The sequence below is a fragment of the Lemur catta genome, chromosome 9 (genome assembly GCF_020740605.2).
Source record: "Lemur catta isolate mLemCat1 chromosome 9, mLemCat1.pri, whole genome shotgun sequence".
Classification (NCBI taxonomy): domain Eukaryota; kingdom Metazoa; phylum Chordata; class Mammalia; order Primates; family Lemuridae; genus Lemur; species Lemur catta.
In genome coordinates, this window is record NC_059136.1 from 90,593,868 (window position 1) to 90,617,969 (window position 24,102).

General features: G+C 42.0%; 1 long non-coding RNA gene across 1 annotated transcript in view; it reads left to right on the top strand.

Moving 5' to 3' along the window:
- The window catches only part of LOC123644707, a 68,881-nt gene extending 48,667 nt beyond the window's left edge, over positions 1-20,214 (top strand). The window contains exon 4 of the long non-coding RNA XR_006737230.1: positions 18,453-20,214. This is a non-coding gene — a long non-coding RNA (uncharacterized LOC123644707). The remainder of the gene's footprint in view (positions 1-18,452) is intronic.
- Positions 20,215-24,102: the final 3,888 nt, after the last annotated feature.

Below are 24,102 nucleotides of genomic sequence, written 5' to 3' on the forward strand. Positions count from 1 at the left end.
ACTAATGAAAACCCTGTAGTGATGAGCACTTTCAGTGTTGAGATTGTGTTCTCCAAATCCCATTTCTCAATAAAAGGAACTGCAGAGCTTTTGAGAAATTGTTGACTACAAGTCTGGAGCAAGAAATGTATAACGAGGTAAGCCTAGGACATCGTCTCATGCCGGAAAGCAAGGAAGTGCTCAGACTACTGCAGTAGTATTAAAAGCACACAACTGCAAATTAGTCAAAGGTGGGACTACTTGAGAGTTAAAAATAATGATATCTCCAATGAATTGATATAAATCAAATATATAAATCTGTGAGTTCAATATGAAATTGAAAGTAAAAATTATATTTATCATCTTTTAATCTTGCTGGGACACCAACTTACTATTGTAAAAACTGATATATAAAATGAATTAAACGTTTATGCTGTCTTTCCCATGTTACTCTTATTTCAGGGTATGCAAATAGTTGATGAGGGAAAGTTCTTTATAGAAGAATTCCAACTAATAAACGTGGGGAAAATGGTACAACTTTCAAAGCATTGTTTTGCAGCCCCATTTAAATAATGGATCTACGCAATGATCACCAATGGCTACTAACACTAATGTTTATATAGTTGCTTGGAAACTTTATAAGGGATGGATCAGACTGACATCACCTGAAGCTGTTGCTCAATCCTTACTTCTTTAAAAGTGGGACAATCAGATGTTATATGCCTTTTGATGAGATTAAGTAGGAAGTACGTAATATTACCTATGACGTATTCTTGCTAAAAAAAAAAGAGGAGAAACATTTAATCTCTGATTAAGCCGTTAGATCTAACTAGAATTTATAGGAAATGCAGGCATTAGAGGAACATGTTTACCAACTACATGAATGCAATCAGCTGAAGCCAGAAAATAAGAAATGCTATACATTTCTCCAACAAATAAATAACAATAAAATACAAAATAAAACAAAAAATATGAAATACAAACAGCAAAAAGAGTGGGGAACTGTGATGGGTATAAAGACATATAAGGACATCAGTAGAATGCAATGTATGGATTTTTTTTTAGATCCTGATTTGAACAAACCAAATGTATGAAAAAAGTTTTGAGACATTTAGGGGAAATTGAGCACAGATTGGGTATTAAATGATATTGAAGCATTTTTGTTTATTTTGCTATTTTAGACAATGATGTTGTGGTTTATGTTTTTAAAAGTCCTTGTCTTATGTTGGTATTCTTACTGTTGCATTCTGAAGTATTGATAGATGACACAATATGATGTCTGCCTTGAAATCATTTGGCAACATTGAAAAAAGAGTGGTGGGGGAATTATATGAAACAAAAGTGGCAAAATGCGATCATTGTTGAAGCTAGAAAATATTACACTTAAATTCATTATACCATTCTTTCTAAAAATAAGCACACTAGAATTGACAAAATGTAGTTTTAATTTTTTTGTACAATTATATAAACTTCAGCTGAAAACTTAAAAAAACATGGTGCTCCTTTTTCTATTCTACTTAATTTTTTCTTTTCTTGTCTTCTTTTTCTCTTAAGGGTTTTAAAATTTTATTTCTCCCCTGTTAACTGGTTTTGAAGAATTCTGTTTCCATTCTTTTAGTAGTTCATATTATAACATGCATTAACTTAATAAAATCTAATGTTTATTAACGTCTCTACATATCTTTCTGCTAAATTATACAAGGTGCTAGGAATGCTTTAACTCTAATCACTGTCCCTCACAATTTTACATATTATTACTGTCCAGTTGGTTTTGTTTTAGTTTTATTTACTTTATTTTTAAAATTTTAGCTATTTATTTTTAGAGACAGAGTCTCCCTTTGTCACCCAGGCTGGAATGCACTAGGGTGATCATAGCTCACTGTAATCTTGAATAACTCAAGCAATCCTCCTGCCTCAGCCTCTCGAATTGCTAGGACTACAGGCATGAGCCACACTGTGCCTGTTCTCATCATTATTTGTTTTTATCATTGTATTAAACAATGTTTGTATTAGATTTATCTCCATGTTTGTTAATTTCTTTTTACTTTTGACTTATTTTGCTTTCAATTTCCTTTTTTCCTGAGATATCCATTAATTCTTTTTTTTTTTGAGACAGGGTCTTGCTCTGTCACCCAGGTTGCCAGGCTGGAGTGCAGTGGCCTCATCACAGCTCGTTGCAAATGCAAACTCCTGGGCTCAAGTGATCCTCCTGCCTCAGCCTCTGGAGTAGCTGGGACTGTGGTGTGCATGCCCCCACCTGGCTAAGTTTTCTATTTTTTTGTAGAGACAGCGTCTTGCTCTTGCTCAGGCCAGTCTTGAACTCCTGGCCTCAAGCAATCCTCCAGTCTCAGCCTCCCAAAGTGTTAGAACTTTGGGTGGTGTGAGCCACCTTACCCAGCCTAATGTTTTCTTTAAAGGTCTATTAGTTGAAAACTTTTTGTCTTCACTTTTCCAAAAATGTCTTTATTTCATCCTAATTCTTGAATGAACAGTAGGTATATAAATGTTTTTTTCTCAGACTTTCGAAGATATTATTTAATAGACTTCTATCTTCTGTTACTATTGATGAGAAATCTGCTGTTATTTTGTTATTCCTTTATCAGCAATCCACATTAACTTATTTTTTGCTTTTAAAATGTCTTTTTAACTGGTATTCTACAGTGTAACTACCATATATCTAGATAGGGATTTATTTTTACTTATTTAGCTCAGAAATTTTTATGCTTTTAAAATCTGAATTATTGTCTTTCATTACTTTTGTACAATTCTCAGCCACTATTTGAAAATTTTTTCTCCCCATGTTTTCTGTTTTCTCCTTCTGTAATTTTCATGTTTTTTGATTCTTGTCACTTCATACTGCATTATGGATTATTTCCTCAGATGCTTCAAGAACATCTGGAAAGAGTGTCAAATCTGTCGTTTAACACATCCATTGGGTATTTAAAATTTCAATAACAGCATTTTACATTTCTAGAAGTTTCCATTTTTAACTTCTAAAATATTGTTTCAGTGTCTCATTTTCTTCTTATTTCTGAATATTTTTATATCTATAAGTACATGTACATACAAATGTATATACTTAATGGTTTCTATGTTATTATATATAATCTGAAGTTCATGGGGGGGGAGTGTTTCATCCTAATATTTACTTATGGCAGATTTTTGTTCTTGTGTTCTGTAATTTTGGCTTGTGAGCTCATCTTCAGCATTCTTTTGCCTGTGGGAGTGCTGTGAGACCTAGACTGAATAATCCATCTGGGTAGTTTTGTGTTTACTTATATTAGGATTTCATTTTATTTTTACCTTTCTTATTAATTCTTTTGAATAATTAATGTAAGTTACAACATTAAAAAGCCTTCATTCCATCGCTGTACTCCATTCACCCAGTTCACCTTCCCAGATGGGACTACTGTTGGAAGTTTCTTATTGTTTCTTCCATTCATTCATTTGACAAATATTGAGTGTCTATGTACCAGACATTGTTCTAGGAGGCTGGGATACATCAGTGAACAAAACAGACACAGATTCCTGCCTCCAGAAAGCTTACCTTCTAGGAAAGTGTGTGCACACTGCAGGGAAATAGACAATAAATAACAAACATAATCAATAAGTAAATTGCATAATACTTTTGAAGGTGGGAGTGACATGTGAAATGGGACATGTAAAACAGTGTTACAAGTATGAAGAGTGCTGGGGTGAGGGGCAGGCTGCAGTAGTACATGATATTCTCATGGTAAGTCTCCTTGACTTGGAGAGATTTGATCAAAGACTTAAAAACATGAGGTCATTAGCAAATAGATAACTATGGATGCATGTTCCAGGCCAAGGAACAACTAGGTGAAGGGTATAAGGTAGAAACATGCCTGGCGTGCTCAAGGAATAGCAAGGAGCCTAGTGTGTTGGAGTGGAGGACAGGGGTGGGGAGTGGTGAGAGATCTAGAGGTATGGGGTACAGATCAAGCAAACTCTTGCAGGCCATTGTGAGCACTTTGACTTTAACTTTGATTGACATTGAAAGCCACTGTAGGCTTTTGTGACAAGGAGTGGCATGATCTTACATTTTTAAAGGATCACTCTGGCTTCCAAATTCAAATTAGAATGTGTGAGTGTGGTGGGGGGAACAAAGGTAGAAGCAGGGAGATGTGCAGGAAGTTGGTGCAGTGATCCAAGTTGTCTTGCATTCTTTCATGAGATGGTCAGTCTGGTGTGGCCACAGAGGGGACACAGGAGAGGCACAGGACAATAACATTTATACTCACAGGTCCTGGAGAGACAGAGTCACCACACAACAGGAGGGTTCACACAGGAAGAACACCAAGGGAGCGGGCTCAACCAAGCCATAGGAGCAGGGAGAGAGTGAGGATCTATCAGTGGGCATGTTGAGGCAGCAGGAAAATCAGAAGTTTTAAAATTTACAATATACAGGCATTCTTATGATGATGGCCTTGACCAGGGTGGTGGCCAGGAAGGAGGGATAATGCTGTGGAATTCTGCATATATCTTGATAATAGATCCAACAGACATTCCTGACATATTGGATGTGGGATGGGAGACCAAGAGTGGAGTCAAGGACGATACCAAGGTTTTAGGACCTAGCAACTGGAAGGATGGATTTACTGCCAGTGAAAATGGGGAAGAGTGTGGAGGACCAGGGTTGAAAGGATATAAGAAAAGTTTTGGGTTTTTAGATGTCCCTTAGGCATCTGAGTAGAGATTTTGAGTTGTCCATTGACTATTTGAGTATGGAATTTGGGAGAGAGGTCTGGGCTAGAGATATAAAATTTGGGTGCAATCAGCTTATTGTGGTCACCAAGCCTTGAGATTTGGTCAGACCACAATAGAGTGAGTGTCACCAGAGGAAAGACAGGGACCAAAGACCGAGCCTGGGACACACCATTGTTATCTAGAGATAATCTATGCACATACATCGTATACGTACCTGGTTATTATTACTTTTTACATTAATGGTATTCTATTACCTGCACTTTTTAGTATCTTACTTTCTTTTACTTACCATAGGTCTTGTTTCATAGTGCTCCATGTTTTACGTTATTTTCTTGGGCTCCATGTTCCTGAACCCTTGCCTAGTGTAAATTTTAACCACAAACTCAGGTGAGGCAGGCCCATTCTCTCAAATCCTCAGGGAAGGTTTTTTTCCATTAGGGCTTAAAGATAGACCAGCTTCTTTGTCATCTCCTTGTGTTTGTGGATAGATTTTTCTAGGCTTTACTTTTCTTTAGGTGTAGAGTTTTCCTTTCTCATGAGCTATTCTATACATTCAAGCAATTGTTACATTCCATGCAGTATTTAGTTATGAGGTTTTTCTTCTAGGTGTAGTCTTCCATATTTCCTTAAATATACTTACTATCCAGTGCTTGCTGTGCTCACTGTCAGAGTTCAGGCCCCCTTAATTTATTGTTCTACTACTTCACAAGCCTCTGGGCCGAACTCTTTTTGTGATCTCTCTTCCTCTTCTATGTTTTCATGGATATTTTTTTGGATCCATATCTGAAGAATCTATTCCCTGGTCTCCAGTTTTTTAGCAGATTTTCCCTCCCTGGAAGGCTAAATGTCAGTGTCTTCAGGAGGATTTGTAAGAAATCTTTGGTTTCATCTTTCACCTAACATCCTTTGCCAATGCTTTGTTCCATCCAACGTAAGTGTTTTTGAGACATGTCATGCTCTCTTACGCTGCCTTCTTCTTCTTTTTTTTGTTTTGAGATGGGGTCTTACACAGGCTGGAGTGTATAAGTGCGTGGAGTGCAGTGGCTGAATCATAGCTCACTGTAGCCTCAAAATCCTGGGCTCCAATGATTCTCCTGCTTTGGCCACCCAAGTAACTAGGACTACAGGCATGTGCCATCATACCTGGCTAATTCTTAAATTTTGTTTTTTTTTTTGTAGAGATGGGGGGGTCTCACTGTGTTGCCCAGGCTGGTCTTGAACTCCTGGCCTCAAGTGATCCTCCCACCTCAGCCTTTCAGGGTGCTGGGATTATAGGCATGAGCCACTGTGCCCAGCCCGCTTTCCTTCTTACCTTTGCTTAGCTTGTGTCCTTTTCCTGGAAGGTAGGTATTATTGCTATCTCTATTTCACAAACTGGAAAACCGAGGCACAGAGAGATTAAGTAACATGTCCAGTGTTTTCTAGCTAGCAATCTGTAGAGCTGGGATTCAAATACATCACAAGAGCTTCCTCATCTCCTGTTCTCTCCCAGACTTTGCTGAGATATTCATGTATTTTCATAACTGTAGTTGTAACACACTTATGATCAGGTACTCAGATTTTTACTTACTGTATTCTAAACATTTTCCCAAAATGTTACATAGGTCTGAAGATTACAAGTTTAAACACCTGCATCACATTCTACTAAGTTATGCATCGTTATCAGCTTGACTGTTTCTCAATTGTTGGAAATTTAGGTTGCTTTCAATTTTCTCTATTATGCATAATACTAAAATGATCGTTAATATACACCGCTTTTCCTATCTTTAAATTTTTTCTTTAGGATAAATATTTGAAAGTCAGAATAGTTGTAAAAGAATGTAAATGATTCCATTACTCTTGATGTGTAATGAAATAAAAAGTTACGTAAACATGTGCTGCTAACAGCAGAATGTGAGATCTTTCTTCCCATCCGCTCTAGTAATGGGTATTAGTCTCTTAGTTTTTGCTAGGTAGTCTTGCTTACTTTTTAATAGGCATATAACAGAATTCCTCCTTTCATTTTTATTTATTTATTAGGAAATCCAAATACTTTTTAATAAAATGTTTTTTTTTTTTTTCCCATTGATTGCCATATTTGCTGCAAATACCTTTGGACCTGTTGTTTGCCTTTTAAATTCTAGTTTTGGTAGTTACCTTTACAGAACTTCTAAAACTTTCATATGATCAATTTTTTTTGTCTCTTTAGTTATAATGTTTCCTATTTCTTGACTCTTAGAATATGATCATATATTGTGGGCTATTTGTTTATGGCCAGAGCATATTTGATTTTTGGTATACACAGCTTAGAATTGCTAAGGCACTATAAACGTTTCAGAAGTGTCTAAGTGAGGCTCTGAATGAAATGCAGCTGCGGCTACATAGAAAACTGGGCTGACTGCTTCGTGACTTACCTTATCTAAGCTGTGCTGTAGCAGTTCACAATTTAATGCCCAATGTTAATAAATTTATTTATAGTTTAAAGACCCTGAATCCTTTTCTGCAGCACAGATCTGGCCCAAGACAATAATTCCTTCAGTTTTATAGGCTTCAAGCTATTTTACAACACGGAACATTAGAAGTGAACTGGCACATGCACATCCAATACTGTTATATTGTTATTTGTTTAAATTTAAAAGACAGCATGTGGCAACGTTGGAATGTTATCAAGGAAGGTTGACTGTATCAATGCTCACATATCTCTGAGGTTAGCATTTACCTTCTGTAGATTGTACACTATTCCAGGTCAGGTTTTCAGCTTTGAAGCCTCAAACAGTTAAAATTTTAAGCACACTTGGTGTGAACTAGCTCTGCATAGACTCCCATTAACCAAGGTGACAAGAGACTGACGTATAACTCAAAGTACCAGTATGCTGTAAGAACCCTGAATATCCTTTTAACTGAGACACATAAGCCAACATAACAAGCATATTATCTCTTTCATTAGCTTTCCTGGAGGAGCAAAAGTTTTACTCAGGAGTATATGGGATACAGATTCAGAGCAAAGAGAAGGAGTTGTCTGATTTAGATAATTAATCACAGTGAGTTTCAGAAGCCATATATGTTCATGTCCGCTGACTGTCATGCTGGGGTCTGTGGGCTGCCCACCTCCTCCCTTCATCAGAGTTAGTGTGGGTAGCATCCCTTCTGGATCTTCAAGTTTACCTCTTCTGTGTGTGAGCTTGACTGCTTTCAAGTTCAAACAGTCTTCCTCCTAACAGGGTTCAACAGAGTTGACCAAGTCCCTGCTTCCCTAATTATAGTCACAATCTAAGTTGGCCTTCCTGTGGTGATTCTTGGGTCCCCTTGACTGACATTTTGGGTGTGTTCAAACACATTTCAACAGTCTCTTGGAGTAACTGGGTGACTAACCTCTTACATTATGTATAGACAATGTCTATACGTTAGAGCTAAACACTGGTTTAGCTCTTTGAGGACAAGCTTTTCCCCATGTTCTCGGTGGGGGAGGTCCCTAAGTGTTATCCCTTTTGGCTCTCTGCATATGGTCCAGGGAAAATGAGGGATTTTGTTCACTTTGTCCAACTCCAAATATCCTCAATCCCAGGCATCTCCTCTTTGCCCCCTCTTGGGAATTTTCCTTAGGACAAATACCTTAAGACACTTGGCCTTTGCCTTTCTTTCTTGGCATATGCCAAGCCATACCAATTTGGGGCTTGATGTTCCCACTTCAGAAGTCCCCTATGATCCCTCCTGAGCTGAAGCAAAAGGCTCAGGCCTATCTTTGGAGCTGCTTGAGCCTCCAAATGCTCCATCTCAGCTGCACACCTGGACTGTCCTGGACCCTGCCCTCCTTCTCGCTGCTTCTCCGGCCACCCTGGTTGCTCCCCTGTGTGGCCTGGCCCCCCGCTGCACACCTGTCTCCCCAACTCCAACAACCTCTGCCAGCTGCTGCATGGTTGTTGGCACTCAAGGGCATGCTGGCCATTTAGCCACATTCCCGAGCAATCTTTGTTAAAACCAACAAAATAAAATGTGCCTGACGATATAATGTAGTACTTTGGGGAAAAATTAAATATTTTAGAAGTATATTAAAAATACTAAATTCCAGAATATTTCACACTACCTGGTGCAATGACTTGGACTGGTGAAACAAAAAAGCAGAAAAGCCAGAAGCCAAAATTGCAGGCGCAAATAGTTTTTCATCAAATGTAGTTACTGTGCATAAATACTGTCCCAGAACAATAAAACTTTCGTAACTAGAAATCTGTTTAGTAATCAGGAACTATGACACTTACTAAATGTTACAGCTACAGAATAATTCTTTTTCTTCTTCTTCACCTTTGTCTTTGTTATCTTGTTACATAATGAATTAAATGGTAGTAATGCATGTGAAGTGCACAAAGAGATCAGTCCAACAATAGTTTTTTATAATCTATGTTAGAGATTGTGCATATGCATATATCAGTTGTATTGTTATGTAGGAACAGTTTCATCCACCTAATCAGTGGAGTTAGCCAAACTGGACATCACGGCTTGTGAAGAGAAATAAGAGCTCTCTGTTCACAGAATGGCTTGTCATCGCGTCAGCTGAGGGGTGCTCATGTGAGTTTTGGCTGGAGCACTGCTTTGGCAGTACTGAACTAAGTATTCAACAGTATTTGCTTAAAAGTATTCTATCTGATATCTTGAAAGTGATGAACTTGAAAAATTTGTTGGGAAAAAAAGTAATTGCATTGAATATACATTGCAGTGAATCTGATAGTTGTTTTTAAAAAACATCCCCCCCCCCATTGGCCGGGCGCGGTGGCTCACGCCTGTAATCCTAGCTCTGGGAGGCCGAGGCGGGTGGATCGCTCAAGGTCAGGAGTTCGAGACCAGCCTGAGCAAGAGTGAGACCCCGTCTCTACTAAAAATAGAAAGAAATTATCTGGCCAACTAAAAATATATATACAAAAAAAAAAAAAAAAAAATTAGCCGGGCATGGTGGCTCATGCCTGTAGTCCCAGCTACTCGGGAGGCTGAGGCAGTAGGATCACTTAAGCCCAGGAGTTTGAGGTTGCTGTGAGCTAGGCTGATGCCACGGCACTCACTCTAGCCCGGGCAACAAAGTGAGACTCTGTCTCAAAAAAAAAAAATAAAATAAAAAAATAAAAAATAAAAAAAAAATAAAAAACATCCCCTTTGGAAAATATGAACATGCCCTGTATTTGCATAGCACTTTCAAGTGTATAAAGCACTTTCATATCTCTGATCTCATTACAGCCTTATGATACCTTGTGAAATAGTGCATTACTCATGTGTTTGTAGATGAAGAGGCTCCTTTTGTAAGTGGCACATCTGGGAAGCTAATTTCAGGACCTTCCTTCCATGTGGCAGCCACTCCGGGAGAAATGATGCTTGTGTGTGACTAATGAAAGGCAGGCTTCCCGCAGACACACACCTTTCCTGCCAAGAGCCTATTCTTTCGGGCTGTTATATTTCGCTGTTAACAATTACAATGACCAGCGCTAACAGAATGCCTCCTCTGAGTCTGAGACTGTGTCAGTGTTTTCCTGTGTATGTGCTAGACATTTGCTCACCTGCTCTCGGGCACACTGTCTGCCCTTTCTCTCCAGTTTGTGTCTCTGAGAACTACACCTCCCAGGCTCCTCTGCCTTCTGACTTCTACCTCCTCTGGGCAAAGAGAGGCACTGGCAGGACACTGCCCCTTCCCGTCTGCCTCGTGTGGTAGCTCCACCTGCAGCAGCAGCTAATTCTCTGTGGTGTTAGCTCCCCTGCCCCACCTTCCTCCATTTCCTACCAGGGTGCCTGGCTTGACTCCTGGGCTCTGTGAAACTATCACCTTCCTTCGTCCTTCCAGCAGCCAGTCTCCAGATGGTCTTTCTGTTCTGTTTGGCAACTTAGCTTTTCCATCTCCCACGGAACCAAATCCTTGCCTTGAATTCTATTTAAAAGACCTAGAGTAGTTTTGTTTCATGATCAGACTGTGCCGCTATGACATGATATTACTTTTAGCCTTCACAACATTCCTGCGAGGAGGTAATATCATCTCCATTTGCAGATAAGGAAGGTGAGGCTCAGAGGAGACGCGTAATGTGCCCAAGCTCATACAGCCCACTCGCGGGGACTGAGGGACTCAAATCGCAGCAGTGGTGCCCCCTCAGCCATCTCCCCAGTGACGGATGAGGGGGTGGGGCTCAGAGACATTAGCTTGCCAAAGGTGCTGAGTTGGTAAGCAGCAGAGATGGGATTCAAACTCAGCTCCATCTGACTCCAACCCTGTTCTTTCTGCTACAACTAGGTCTTCCCAAAAGTTAACGTGTAATTCCCATGTGGAATGTGGTTGAAATGTACATTCCCAGTCCCTGCTACAGAAATTCCCATTCAATAGGCTTGGGAAGGACCCCAGGAATATGCATTTTGCACAGTTTTCTTCAGTGATGCTGAGGCCAGGGGGGGCAATCCTGCTCATTCTTTATGGCCTTCCTGTTCTACCTGTGACATTCCATGTGGCCTCTGCACACCTCTCCTCACTGGCCTCAGTTTCCTCATCTGTGAAGTGAGGGGTTGGACTAGAGGATCTCCAAGGTCATCCCAGATCTTTGCTGAGTCCCCTAAACCTGTGTGCAGCAGAGATGCATGGCACATGATGTCGTGTGTGCAAGGGGACCGCTGCTGCGCTCCCGAGCCCTCCGAGGGCTGGCAGCCGGGGTTTCCCATGGGCTCCCAGGCTGCGAGGCTCTGCTGGAGCCCTCCGGCTGGAGAGTGAAGGAAAGCGCTGTTTGTCAGCTTATGGTAGTTAGCAAACTGACATTTTAAAAAGGAAGTGAATTGTGGAGTGGGGGTTTTAATTCAGGGAACTATTCGAAGAACTCAGTGTTTGCTCTGAGAGGTCATTAAATAGGTTTTGTTCCCACACCCTTTGGAGAAATGATGCTTCATTAAAATGGCAACATGAGGTGTAGTGAAAATGGTGAAATTGGGAACACTGAAAAGACACATTCACTGGATTCCACTTAAAATGTAAAAGGAGTGTAAAGAAAACAAATAGACATTTTCTCGAGGCAGCTGAGCGATACAAAACACAGGCATCTTTGTCTCCTTCTTGAAAACTTCCACAATGCGTTCTCCTTTCTTCCTCTTGACTGATCTGTGCTTCTAAGAGGTGTTGAGTTTCGGCCAAACTCTCTGCCCCGCTGGCGTCACAGGCCGCCCTCTTGTGAGTAGCCGGCTCTCACCTACCGTCTCCGTGCCCCCCCGGGTCACTCTCCTTCACAATTAGCTCACGGACGACAGAGTTTCCAGGCGGGTTCCAGGGGCGTCAATCACAGGGATGAACCGGGAGCCCATGTGTAGGAACTGCAGGGCGAGCTGGGCACAGGACACCTGCCACCCCAACCTGGTCACCCTTAGCTCCTGCCCGCGTCCCCCCAGCTGTGGTTGACAGAACGGGCCGGGCCAGTTACCAGATGGATGAAGAGGGCTTCCCAGGCACCAGTGCCGAATAGCCCACAACCGGCGAGGTATAACAGGATCTTTCCACCTTGTTCAGTGTGCCTTGGTCCAGGCTGGGTTCCGTTTGTACCACGAGAGGAGTTATGAGCTGTTGGGGAGCACCGTGTGTTTACCAGCAAACAGGGGCCCGGGGGACCCAGGTTCTGCTTCCACCCTACTGCTTTCTGCTTAAATGGCTGATTTCCTTCATCTATAATATGAGGTGATGGTCCAGAATTATTACCTAATAATGAATAAGAGAGGGGATAAAACACTTTGAAAATACAGCATCCTGTAAATGCGACAACCTTGTTTGCTCTGTGCTGACAGCCTTTCCCGAGGCCCGTCCGACCCCCTGTTCTCCTCTGCCCAGGTCTGGGGTCTTGATGCTGCCCGGCTCCTGCCCCTGGGGCTTCAGAAAGAGCCCGGGACCTGGGAAACCGAGTTCTGTGCCGACATCAGTTTGGTCGGTTCCGATGCGTGTGAATTGTACACTGACCCGCGCGCCTGTTCCCCGAGACCACCCTCAACCCCGAAAGGCAGCCCAGCTGGGCCTCAACCAGCAGCTCAGGGTCCCCTGCCCAGCCCTGGGCACCTTCAGGGCTAGGCTGTGCTACCCGGGGGCTCTGGGCTGCAGCTCCCGGGCACGTCCAGATTCCTGCAGCACAGAGAGGTTTTCCTAGGGGAAGACACTTGGAGACCAGAGAAAACCCACCGCAAGAGCCTAGTGACGCGGACGAAAGTAGCTTCAGGTCTATGCTGCCCCCTCGTGCCCATGTGTTTCACTACGCTCGGCTCACACCTAACGTTACACTCTCTTCAGCGGCAGCCGGTTCTTCTGCTGCACAGAATGGAAGTTTAGAGCTATGGAGATTCAGTAACGATAGGTTAAGCGCAATAAAATCATAGATCTAAATCTTCTCATGGCGTTGAAGACACACGTTTTACTGTGGGAGCCATTCTGTCCTTACCTGGTAGAGCATGAACTGATAAACCATCCCAGAATAAAAATAACAAATTCAATGGATTTAAATCGGATTTGAAAATGAGGACTTGAAGTTATATTTATTTAGTCTATTTTGACTTTTACCGAAGTTTTCTTTAGAGTTCCATCTCATTTCCTCCCCTTCCCTAGTTTGGGGGGAAGAGAAAGCTATATTTTTAACCCTTATTTCACTGACATGGAAACAGAGACAGAGGCCTGAAGTCTTCTCAAGGTCACGGGCAGACTCAGGCCTGCAGGCTGCCCGCCCCTAAATCAGAAATCGGGTGTGAGGCAGGGAGACAGGTGTGGGCAGGGCTGGAGAGTTTAATTTTGGATTAATGGTTTCCTCTTCGCTTTCCCTCATTCCTGTCACAGCACTCTTGGAACGTTTCTAGTCAGCTGTGTGTGCTATGTTAGGCATTTCAAATATGTTTCTGGAAGTTGTCGATGCTGTTCTCTATGAGGCCTGAAGTCAAAATTCAATGTTTGTAGTAAATAAAGTACTAAAATTATATCAGCTATTAAGAGGATGGATTATTTCCAAGTTGCTTAGCCATATTGGCTGAGTGTTGAATTCAGCCATGGTGCCAGCATATTATGCACAAGAATCTTGTATTCCCGAGTACTGAAAGTTCCACTGAAGATGGCGGTGCAGTGTAGGATAGGTGGGGATGTCAGGGGGAGGTCAGCAGGGTTCAAGAAGGGTTTATGGAGATGTAAGAGAAGGTTCTAGAAACCTTGCTAGTATGAAACCTCCACTGGACTAGTTCCCAGGGAGGCTGATTCACATGAGACAGGCAGCATCAGAAGCAAGACAAATAGTGTTTTATAAACAGTGAGCTCCCAAGGAATATTCATTTCTAGAATTGAAGATACATTGGTTTGGGTTCTTTGTTCCCCTCTCTCTAAGTCCCTGTTATGGGCTGATTGTGTCTCTGCCAAATTCATATGTTGAAGTCCTGACCCCCAGTACCTCAGAATGTGACTGACTGTATTTGGAGACAGGGTCTTTACTGAGGTGGTTAAGATAAGATGAGGCTGTTAGGGTGAGCCCTAATCCAATATAATTGGTGTCCTTATAGAGGAAATTAGGACATAGACACACAGAGGAAGGACCATGTGAAGACACAGGGAGAAGATGCACATCTACAAGCGAAGGAGAGAGGCCTCAGAAGAAACAGCCCTGTCAATATCTTGATTTGGGGATTCTAGCGTCCAAAACTTTGAGAAAATATATTTCTGTTGCTTAAACCACCTGGTACATTGTCACAGCAGCCCTAGCAAACTAATCCAGTGTCCTTTTGAATTCAGGGAGCGTGACTGGATGGTCCATCCACTCAGTATCAGCACCAGCCAAGTAGAAACCATCAAAGCCCACTCTACATATAAGGAACTAAAAATCTTAAAAAACAGGACAGTGACTAGTTGGAAAGGCATCCCGTATCTTTCACCAGACAAAATACAGAAGCATAATTTCTGGAGTAAAGCACAAATACATGCCCAAAATATCTACACCGCAGTTATGAGTGAATATAAATCGTCCTCCCCCACCCCGTAGTTCTGTGGAATCCAAGTAGTATAAAAAATGTCCTCACGTCTAAATGAATCATACAGCTCAGTTTTACGGAAACAAGCTACAAAGTTATCAATTGTTACAAGAAAAAAAGTATTCACTTATGTTACCCCTACTTTTTCTTTAGCTCTTCTGAGATACCTGGGATTTAGTTTATGGATTAAAGGATTTGATGAAACTCTACAGAAGAGTTGGTGAAGACAGGAACCTTAGCACCGAAGACTTAGAAGCCTGCTAACGTGTGTGTCCTGCAGGGCATTATCCATGGCGGAGATAGGGCTGATGGCGGTGAGTAAGCCGAGCACTTCCTGTAACACTTCCTGTAGAGCAAGCGCTTGACGTATGCCACCTGTGTTTCACAGAAACGCGAGGAGATGAGACATGGTGTAGGGTAGCGGTTCCATTTCTGTCACGCTCAGCTATGTGACCTTGAGCAAACTGCTTCACTCTCGGTACCTCAGTCTTCTCCTTTGTAGAATGGTTGTTGATGATGCATGTAAAGTCCTCCAAACAGTGCCTGGCACAGGCGAAGGTTTTAGTGAGTGTTGACTGCTAGTATTTTTCCCAGCATCCTCAGATGAGGACACAAAGGACAGTGGAGGTGTTGAGCAACTGGCTTAATACCTCGGATACTATCAGGGAGGGGGACCTGGGTGGCACACCCGGCTGCTGCATTCCTGAGGCTCCCCAGGGCCTCCCATTTGGCCATACTGTCCTTGCAGAAACTCGTCACCTTCTTCCTGCTGAGACACACATGACGATGACTTCAGTACGTGTGACACCTGCTCTTTTACCTCCCAATATTTTAGTGTGTGTTTTCGAAAAACAGGGACATTCTCTTAAGAATCACCATAAAATGATCGAAATCAGGAAATTAACATATCTAATCTATAGATCTTATTTGAGTTTTACCAACTGTTTCACTTATATCATTTATAGGAAAAGAAAATCATTCTTTTTCTGGTTCAGGACCCGATATCCAATCCAGGGTCCCACATTTCATTTCATTGTCTTGCCTCTCGTCCTTTTTTGTCTGGAACAATTCCTCAGCCTTTTTTTTTTTTTTTTTTTTTTACTTTTATGAACTTGAATTTTAGAGCATAAGCCATTTATTTTTGGACCATCCCTCAATTTGAAAATAGATTTGTTTTTAACATGCACTTTCTGGAAACACAGTAACTTTACCCAAAGGAATGCAAAAATGGTGGGAACATCATAATAGCACCAGGTGAGAATTTTTGAGGCAGGCAGACCTTCTGAATAACATTTAAATCAAATTGTATTTGTGGATATCATGGGTGACCCTGCTATGAAAGTTGTTGACCATTTGTCTTAGTAAATCAGTTTCCATACATATAAAATCATGAGTCTCATTTATGAGGTCTCTAATATTCTGCCAGGAATTATTCTAGCAAGAAATTCTGACACATCAGTAATGATGCTAGTTACATGGTTTCTTTAAGCTCATACGGGCTTCCCATGCTAAGGAATATCCCAGTTAATATCACTTATCTCTAACTATTCAATTCCTTCTTTCTCTAACATTTACAATTTTTATTCCACTTTCTTCACATACTCAACTACCTTTTAAAAATCATGTTTCTGCCATGTGGTTGCCCTTGGAATGTAGGAAAAATATCATATGCTAGGACTGTGATTCCAGAACTTTCCTCCATACAGGAAACTACCAGCCACTGTGGAGCAGCTCTGTGCAAGGAACTCTCAGCTCACCATCATTGCCTAAGCCGATGTTTCTTTCAAACTAAGTTGCAGCTTCTTCTTTCCCCAAATCAGTTGCTATGTCCATATCCCTGGCAGGAACTGAGCCACCTGCTGAAAGACAATGCAGACCAGGGGTTGGCCTTGATGTCGTTGTTCCCTGGGTGGCAGTTCTCAGGCACACTTTATAGGTCTTTCTCCCAAGGGTTCTATTTGCTCCGAGTTTGCTTTTTGGCGGTAAAAGAGTGAAGCAAAAGGCTCATTGTAACGTTACACTTTGGAAGGGGGTCTGAGAGAAAAAATTATGCTAACAAGAAAGACAAAATTTAGCTGACAATTACATAGTGAATATACAGAGTTTCCAGCTGCTGTTGACATGGCAAAGAATTGGCTGTCTACTCGGAGAGTGAGGAGGATGGGCTCTGGGGGAAAAGGGCAATTTGTACATGATCGTTATAGAATGACTTGAGATGGAACTGTTTGTACTTTACAAAGCACTTTCAGGTATCCATGCACCCATCCATTATTTATTTATTCAGCATGTCTCAGGTTTTATTCTAGGCCCTGAGAATGCAGGGGTGGAAAGAGGAAAATCTCAGTCCGTTTGGTGGGGCAGGCATCACAAAGGGCAATCACAATGTGGTGTGCTAAGAACTCTACAGAGGCCATTGATGGGATGAGCAGGACTAAGTCGGAAACACATATAAAGAGGGAACATTTGGTCTGGATCTTGCAGAACGTGTAGGAGTTTGCTGTGTGGAGAAGAGGAAGCACATTTTAGACACATGCAAAGGCCTGGAGTTATTTAATACATACAAAAAGGAGCCGATCTCTGGAGGTTGGGGGAGGCAGAGCTTTTGATTTTTGACCAACTCTGTAGGTATCTGAAGCCCAGCAACATCTGATTAGGCACAATCGGCCCAGCTAATATCAGGAAGGGGCAGAAGAGACTCACCCAAGCCCCCGGCCTGTGGCTTCACGGCCTTTCATTCTTTTGAAAGAGGGAACAGGCTTGAAAAGTGTTTAATGAAAGAGGAAAACAAATAACAGTTTGAAAAAAAGTAACAAATAACAAAACAAATAACAGTTTGGAAAAAAAAAAATAACAGTTTGAGAGAGTTGTTGTCATCTAGAACTGTACCTCGGAATCTCTTTCGGAAGTTTTTGAAATTTATGAGGCCAGGCCTGACGTCCAGGCGCTCTGTCCAAATCGGAGGCCCCTGTTGGCCCCAGCACTCACTTGCTCAGCGGGGCTTCTTGTGGCGTCCTTGGTCGGGCACATCTGTTCTGTGTGTCTCCCGAGGTCGCAGGTGCTACACATCCATCTCTGAAGACAGCACCTGAGGAAGCTCTCAGAGCAGCCACGCCCTTTACCCCGCCGCACTGGGTGCGAATTCTGATGGTAGCTGTGTCAGCTAGTGGTCTGACGAAGCCCACCTCAAGGGCAGGAGACACTTTTAAATAAGATTTTCTAATCTCCTCCAGAGTCCCAGAGTCTATTTACACCACATTCCTTTGTTAATTTTTACAGTCAGTTTTTATCATCATATTAGAGACGAGGGAGGCGTGTTGAGGGCCGTGGAGTGCTGGCAACATTCAATTCCTTGCCTGGATATTGATTCCATGGGCGTATTCATGTTGTAAACATCCACTGAGCTGCTCACTGAGCATTTGTGTGCTTTTCAGTAAATATGTGATACTTCATTAAAAAGTTGATTTAAAAATAAATGAGTATTTTTACGAGTTGAAGTTCCAGCGTAATGAATGCAGAGACCGTTTTCCCCTTGGCTGAGTCCCTCAAGGCCGGCGTGCCCCTAGGGTGGCTTGCGTGGTGGCTCCGTGCTCTGCCAAGGCTGCAGTTTAGCGCCTAAGCAGGGACACAGGGTCACCTGTGTGTGGCGAGCCTCAGTGGGCTGTGGGAATGGCAATCTTGGATTTCCTGACTTTTGTGCATTGATGGCTTTGCTCACAGAGTCACATTAACCCAGTTTCTTAGACTGAATGAAACCATTGGCAACTTTCTGATTTGTTTTTCAGCCCGAGTGGAAGCTGGTAAAGAAGCCAAGAATTCCCAGGCTTTCCCAGGCAAGTGTGGGGGAGCACTGGGGCGCCTTGTTCTTCTCCTCTGTCCATCTGCAGGCCAAGTGTGCGTCGGCCACGGGCAAACTCTGAATTGAGCTTTGTGCAAGTCTCTGGAAAGAACCCCAATATCATGTGATGAGCAAAAGTGACGGTAGTGGTGGCCATGACATCTGCAGAGTAGCCCTGTCCCTATCTGCAGCGGAATGCGTGTGGGCATCTTTTATGAGAACAATCCACCCAGGATAGAATGGGGCTTTTGACATCAGCGGAGACCAGGGCTGCTTACAATGAGAGGCCTGTTGGTCAAAGGGAGGACTGTTTAATGAACTGCGAAGCAGAGGCCAGCTCTGGCCATCTGTACTTAGAATCATTAGAGCAACTCTTTACTGTCACTAGCGACATTGTATAGTACAATAAATTCATATTTCAAAATTGTGAGCGTTAAAATTTTCTTTGTGTGTGTGATGAAAAACATTATATAAATGTTAGATACTACCATTTTATTCGTAAGCAAGCCTGAAAAAGTATCTCTCTTTTGGCTCTGAGGTCAGTAATGATAATGGTTTTCTCCTTACACTGGAAAGCAATGTTCTGTCAAGGACATGAAAGCACTTTATGAAAATGAAATTCATTAAAGCCCTTAATAATCAGGTAAGGATGGCAGGTGCTCACGATTGTCACCCCTCTGTGAGTGAACACACTGAGGCTCAGGGAGGACAATGACTCAGGAACAAGGTCGAATCGCAGGTGGGAGGTGGAGCTGGTATTTAATGGTGTCCTCCACCCCCCGGCACTGGGGAAGGACATGCAAGGCTTGCACTGACTTTTCCTGGCAAGCTTGTGATTCCCAGCCAGAACGCAGGTGGCAATGTTGTGATTCCTGGCGTAACCTTCAATGCTTCAACGATAATCTCTGCCAGTGCCAGGCACCAGCTGAGTGTCACTGTGCAACTCCCAGGCTTAAGTGATGCATGCCGAGGTTTTCGGAGCAGCCTCTCATTTATTAGTTGTGTTGGAAAGAAATCTCTAATACCTAACTGGATACCTCTGGATTTTAACAGCTGTGGTTTATAAAAGATTTGGGAAGGAGCTTGTTTTCAAAGTGCCTTTCAGAAAGTATCACCTTAGATTTGAGTTTCCATTGTGTTCCAGTAGGATAACTTGCAACACTTCTATACTCGGAAACCCAATCACGCAAGAAAAATCGGGTTATATTTTCATATAGCCCATTTTGGCAAATGTGCCTCCATACCTCTTTCCCTCTGCCTTGCCCTTTATTGGCAATAGTCCAGATGGAAGAGTTTTATGTCAAATGTTGAGTATCTTGGAAGATGTCTTGCAAAGACATGACTGCTTTGCGGGGTGCTGGAGAGTTGTCATTGGACTGGGAAACCTGAAGGTCCCGTCTAGTCTGAGATGTTTTGATTTTAGAACTAATTAATCTCAACTCTTAACCTGAAATGATAATAGCTACCATTTATTGGGCACTTTCCGTGTTCCAGGCTCTGTGCTAAAATCTTAGCCTCATTACTCTGACTGCTACCAATCCCCCACCAATATTATCCCCATTATACACATGAAGAAACTGGGGTTTAGGGAAATTAAAAACTTGTCCAGTGGCATAAATTTCAGATTTAGTAACTGATGCCCACCTGGAAATTGATTATGGAGCATTCTAATTCTATGCATTAAGCCCACAATTTAATCAGAATGAAATCTGGACACCTGCTGGTTGCCTTCTTCTTGGCTTAGCTCATGACTCCCAGCTCGCAGGGCGGCCGGTCCTGATCCTCCGGTCAGATTCAGTATTGACATCAGGCAGGAAAACCTCCAACAGCGCTAGAGATCTCCTGGCCACGAGTAGCTCCTCCAGGTTTACCGATAGCCCCAGGATTAATGTCACTGCCAGGTGCCAGTAGAGAGCCACTAATTGTAAGCAATACAAATGCCCTGGAAGAGAGAATGCATTGTCACCCATCAGCAGCATTGTGTGACTTAGTGTGATTTAGTAAAATGCCCAGAGGGAAGAAACTCAAGCTCCACAAGTCCGGATTACTCCCGGAGTACAGAGTACGGGCGTTGAGAGCCTCAGGAAGTCTTTCTCAATGCCTCCCATGTGACTCCAGTTAGGTAACCAGGTGTTGACTTGTCAAGTCACAGTCTTGCTTTCTGGTGGGTCAAAGGATGATCTTTACATAAAAAAAATACTCAAAATTCTGATGTGTGTGTATATCGAACACATACAATAATGAGACTACAACCTAGTTTTAAAATGTAGTCTGAGAACTCAGATTTAATATAAATGTATAATAAATAAATATTTTCCACAAAATAAAATATAAATAATATAAATACATGTTTCCTTTTTTGTGGAAAATTACTCCCACAATTTGGCCACAAGGGGGGTCTTCTTTTTTTATACAATCTATGGCTAAATGTATTATAAAGAAATGTTTCCTGTCTTTCCCCGGTACAGAAGCAGTCTGCACTGACAACTTTTACCTGCAAATGATTTGAGGCTTCAGAAGCTACTTATCTTCCACGATAGGTCCTAGATGTTTTATTTTAAAAAAGAAAACATCCCTTTCATAAAGGAGATGCTAACAACTGCAAAGTTATTAAAGCCGTGTGAAATATACAGGGAGAATCTAACACTCATGGTGAAAATGCAATAATGAAGAGCAATTCAAGTTTTTCAGTTTGTTTTAACTTTAGCATTAACATAAAGTCAGAAGTTAAAATGGAAAATGGCTTTATTACATGTCAGGGTATTGAGGTATTAATATAAAGTATATATCAAATACTGTAAGAAAATATGCTTCATCTCATCACTCAATGTTCATTAAAAATCAATACCAAATGCAGATTTCATCCATGAAGCTAATATGTTCTCTAATATTTTATGAGGACTTTTTTTTCAACTCTGATGTTTTCGAAAATGCACTGGAGCTCAGGTGGAAGTGGTGACACTGCCTCCTGCTGGCCACCAAGAAGATCGTCTGAGCCCAGCCAAGGGCTGTGGACAGTAGGAAGCAGGCGAACCGTCTGTGTAAAAGGGATATGACCAAATGTTAACAGCTTGAGCCCTTTGGCTTCTGCAAGGACATCACTGAGGCTCTACAGATCATGCAAAATAAACAAAACAAACTTCCACGTGTATCTTTCTCGCTGCCATTTTGGTAATTGAAACATGTCATAGAAACTTCAAATGGATGTGCAGAAAGGTGAGCTCTAGTCCACCTTTGAGATCTATGAACTATCATGAGATATTTTTGTTTCAAAAAGCAAGTGGAGCATTTATAAAATGGTAAAAATTATTTTGAAGAACATCCTTACTAGTGGAAAAGCCTCATTAAATAGGGAGTGGCAAAGGGCTGGGGGATTTAGGTGGGCTGGGCTGGCATAGCATTGTGATCCCATGTGTGGTCCTGCGAGTCCTAAAGCTGCGATGGCTCGTCAGAGCCTCCTCTTCCTGCAGGGCGCAGGCTGCAGGCAGCTCTTTAAGGAGGTTGTGTGCTCTGAGGCCAGGGCTGGTGGGTGGAAGTCCCACAATTTTAGCTTCTCCTCTGGGTCTGCTGACCTTTTGTAGACCGATTGCAATCTGAATCCTGCATACAATTTGAATCTTGGCTGCCTTCCTGATGGCTAGGATTGCCTCTGTACATAGAAAGGGAAAAGTGTTGGAGATGAAGGCAATCCATCAGCCGATCAACAAATCAATTTTTTTTTTTTTTTTGAGACAGAGTCTCACTTTGTTGCCCAGGCTAGAGTGAGTGCCGTGGCGTCAGCCTAGCTCACAGCAACCTCAAACTCCTGGGTTTAAGCGATCCTACTGCCTCAGCCTCCCGAGTAGCTGGGACTACAGGCATGCGCCACCATGCCCGGCTAATTTTTTTTTTCTATATATATTTTAGTTGGCCAGATAATTTCTTTCTATTTTTAGTAGAGACAGGGTCTCACTCTTGCTCAGGCTGGTCTCGAACTCCTGACCTTGAGCGATCCACCTGCCTCAGCCTCCCAGAGTGCTAGGAACAAATCAATTTCGAATTTAGAGAATAAAATGTTCAGTGCAAGAGAGACTGTCTAAAATGGGATTTTGAAGGGGTTATATCTGAAATTTAATTACTAATCTGTATCTCTTCAGCACTGACGTGTCACACAAGTATCAGTTCAATATCTCCAATGCTTGTCCTGTTTCTTCCATTTTTGTCTTATTATGTCTTATTAATTATCTTATTCGGGTAACAGTGTAAGTCTTCCAAAAGTGTTTGGAGCTGGCTGGACCAGTAAATCCTAAATGAGTGAGAGTATGTACATTTAGACTTATACTTCTGTCACATCTCGCTCAGCAAGTCCCACGTCAGACTTATGTAGCTACTCCCATCTCAGTTCAATTTAAGACTTCTTCCCTTGTTTTGTTTTTTATTAAGTTTTTTTTTTTTGAGATAGGATCTTGCTTTGTTGCCCAGGCTAGAGTGCAGTGGCACAACCATAGCTCACTGCAGCCTTGAGCTCCTGGGCTCAAGTGATCCTCCTGCCTCAGCCGCCTGAGTGGCTGGGATTGCAGGTGTGCACCACCACACCTGGCAGATTTTTAAATTTTTTGTAGAGACTGGATCTGCTATGTTGCCTAGGCTGGTCTTGAACTCCTGGCCTCAAGTGATTCTCCCACCTCAGCCTCCCAAGTCATGAGATTACAGGCATGAGCCAATGTACCTAGCTTTTTTCCTTGTTTTTTTCAACAAGTCCATTATTCTTCTATTTACTTAGACACAATATTTGGTGACCTGTCATTTTATTCATCTATTGTTTTCTTAACAAATATTTTTTGAATGCTTAGTATGTACCAGACACTGTTCTAGATGCTGGAAATACAGCAGTGAACAAAACTGATAAAAATCTCTGCCTTCGTTAGCATACAGATTAGTAGGGTAGAAAGTCAACAAACATGATAAATAAATTTTGGATATTGGATAGTGACATATCTTTTCCTATTATTTGTCTTTTATTATTGTTTTTAATTGGCACATAGTTGTACATATTTATGGGATACAGTGTGATATTTCAATACACGAATACAATGTGTAATGATCTATTCAGGGTAATTAGCATATCCATCATCTCAAACATTTATCACTTCTTTGTGTTGGAAACCTTCAAAATTGCTCTTCTAGCTATATGAAAATATATAGTAAATTGTTGTTGATTTTAGTTGTTCTATGGATAGTGATGTATCTTTGCATGGCCATTTTCACATGGCCTCGTCTTTTTTTTTTGAGACAGGGTCTTGCTCTGATGCCCAGACTGCCGTGAGTGGCAAGATCATAGCTCACTGCAGCCTCAAACTCCTCAGCTCAAGCAATCCTCTTGCCTGAGCCTCCCAATTAGCTGGAATGACAGGTGCATGTCACCATGTCCGGCCCTTCTTCTGTCTCATATGAGGACACTTCTCAGTGGATTTAGGGTCCACCTGGGTAATCCAAGATGATCTCATCTCAAGATCCATAACTTCATTAAATCTACAAAGACCCACTTCTCAAATAAGGACACAATCTCAGATTCTGGGGGTAGGATGTAGATATATTTTTTGGAGGGGTCACCATTC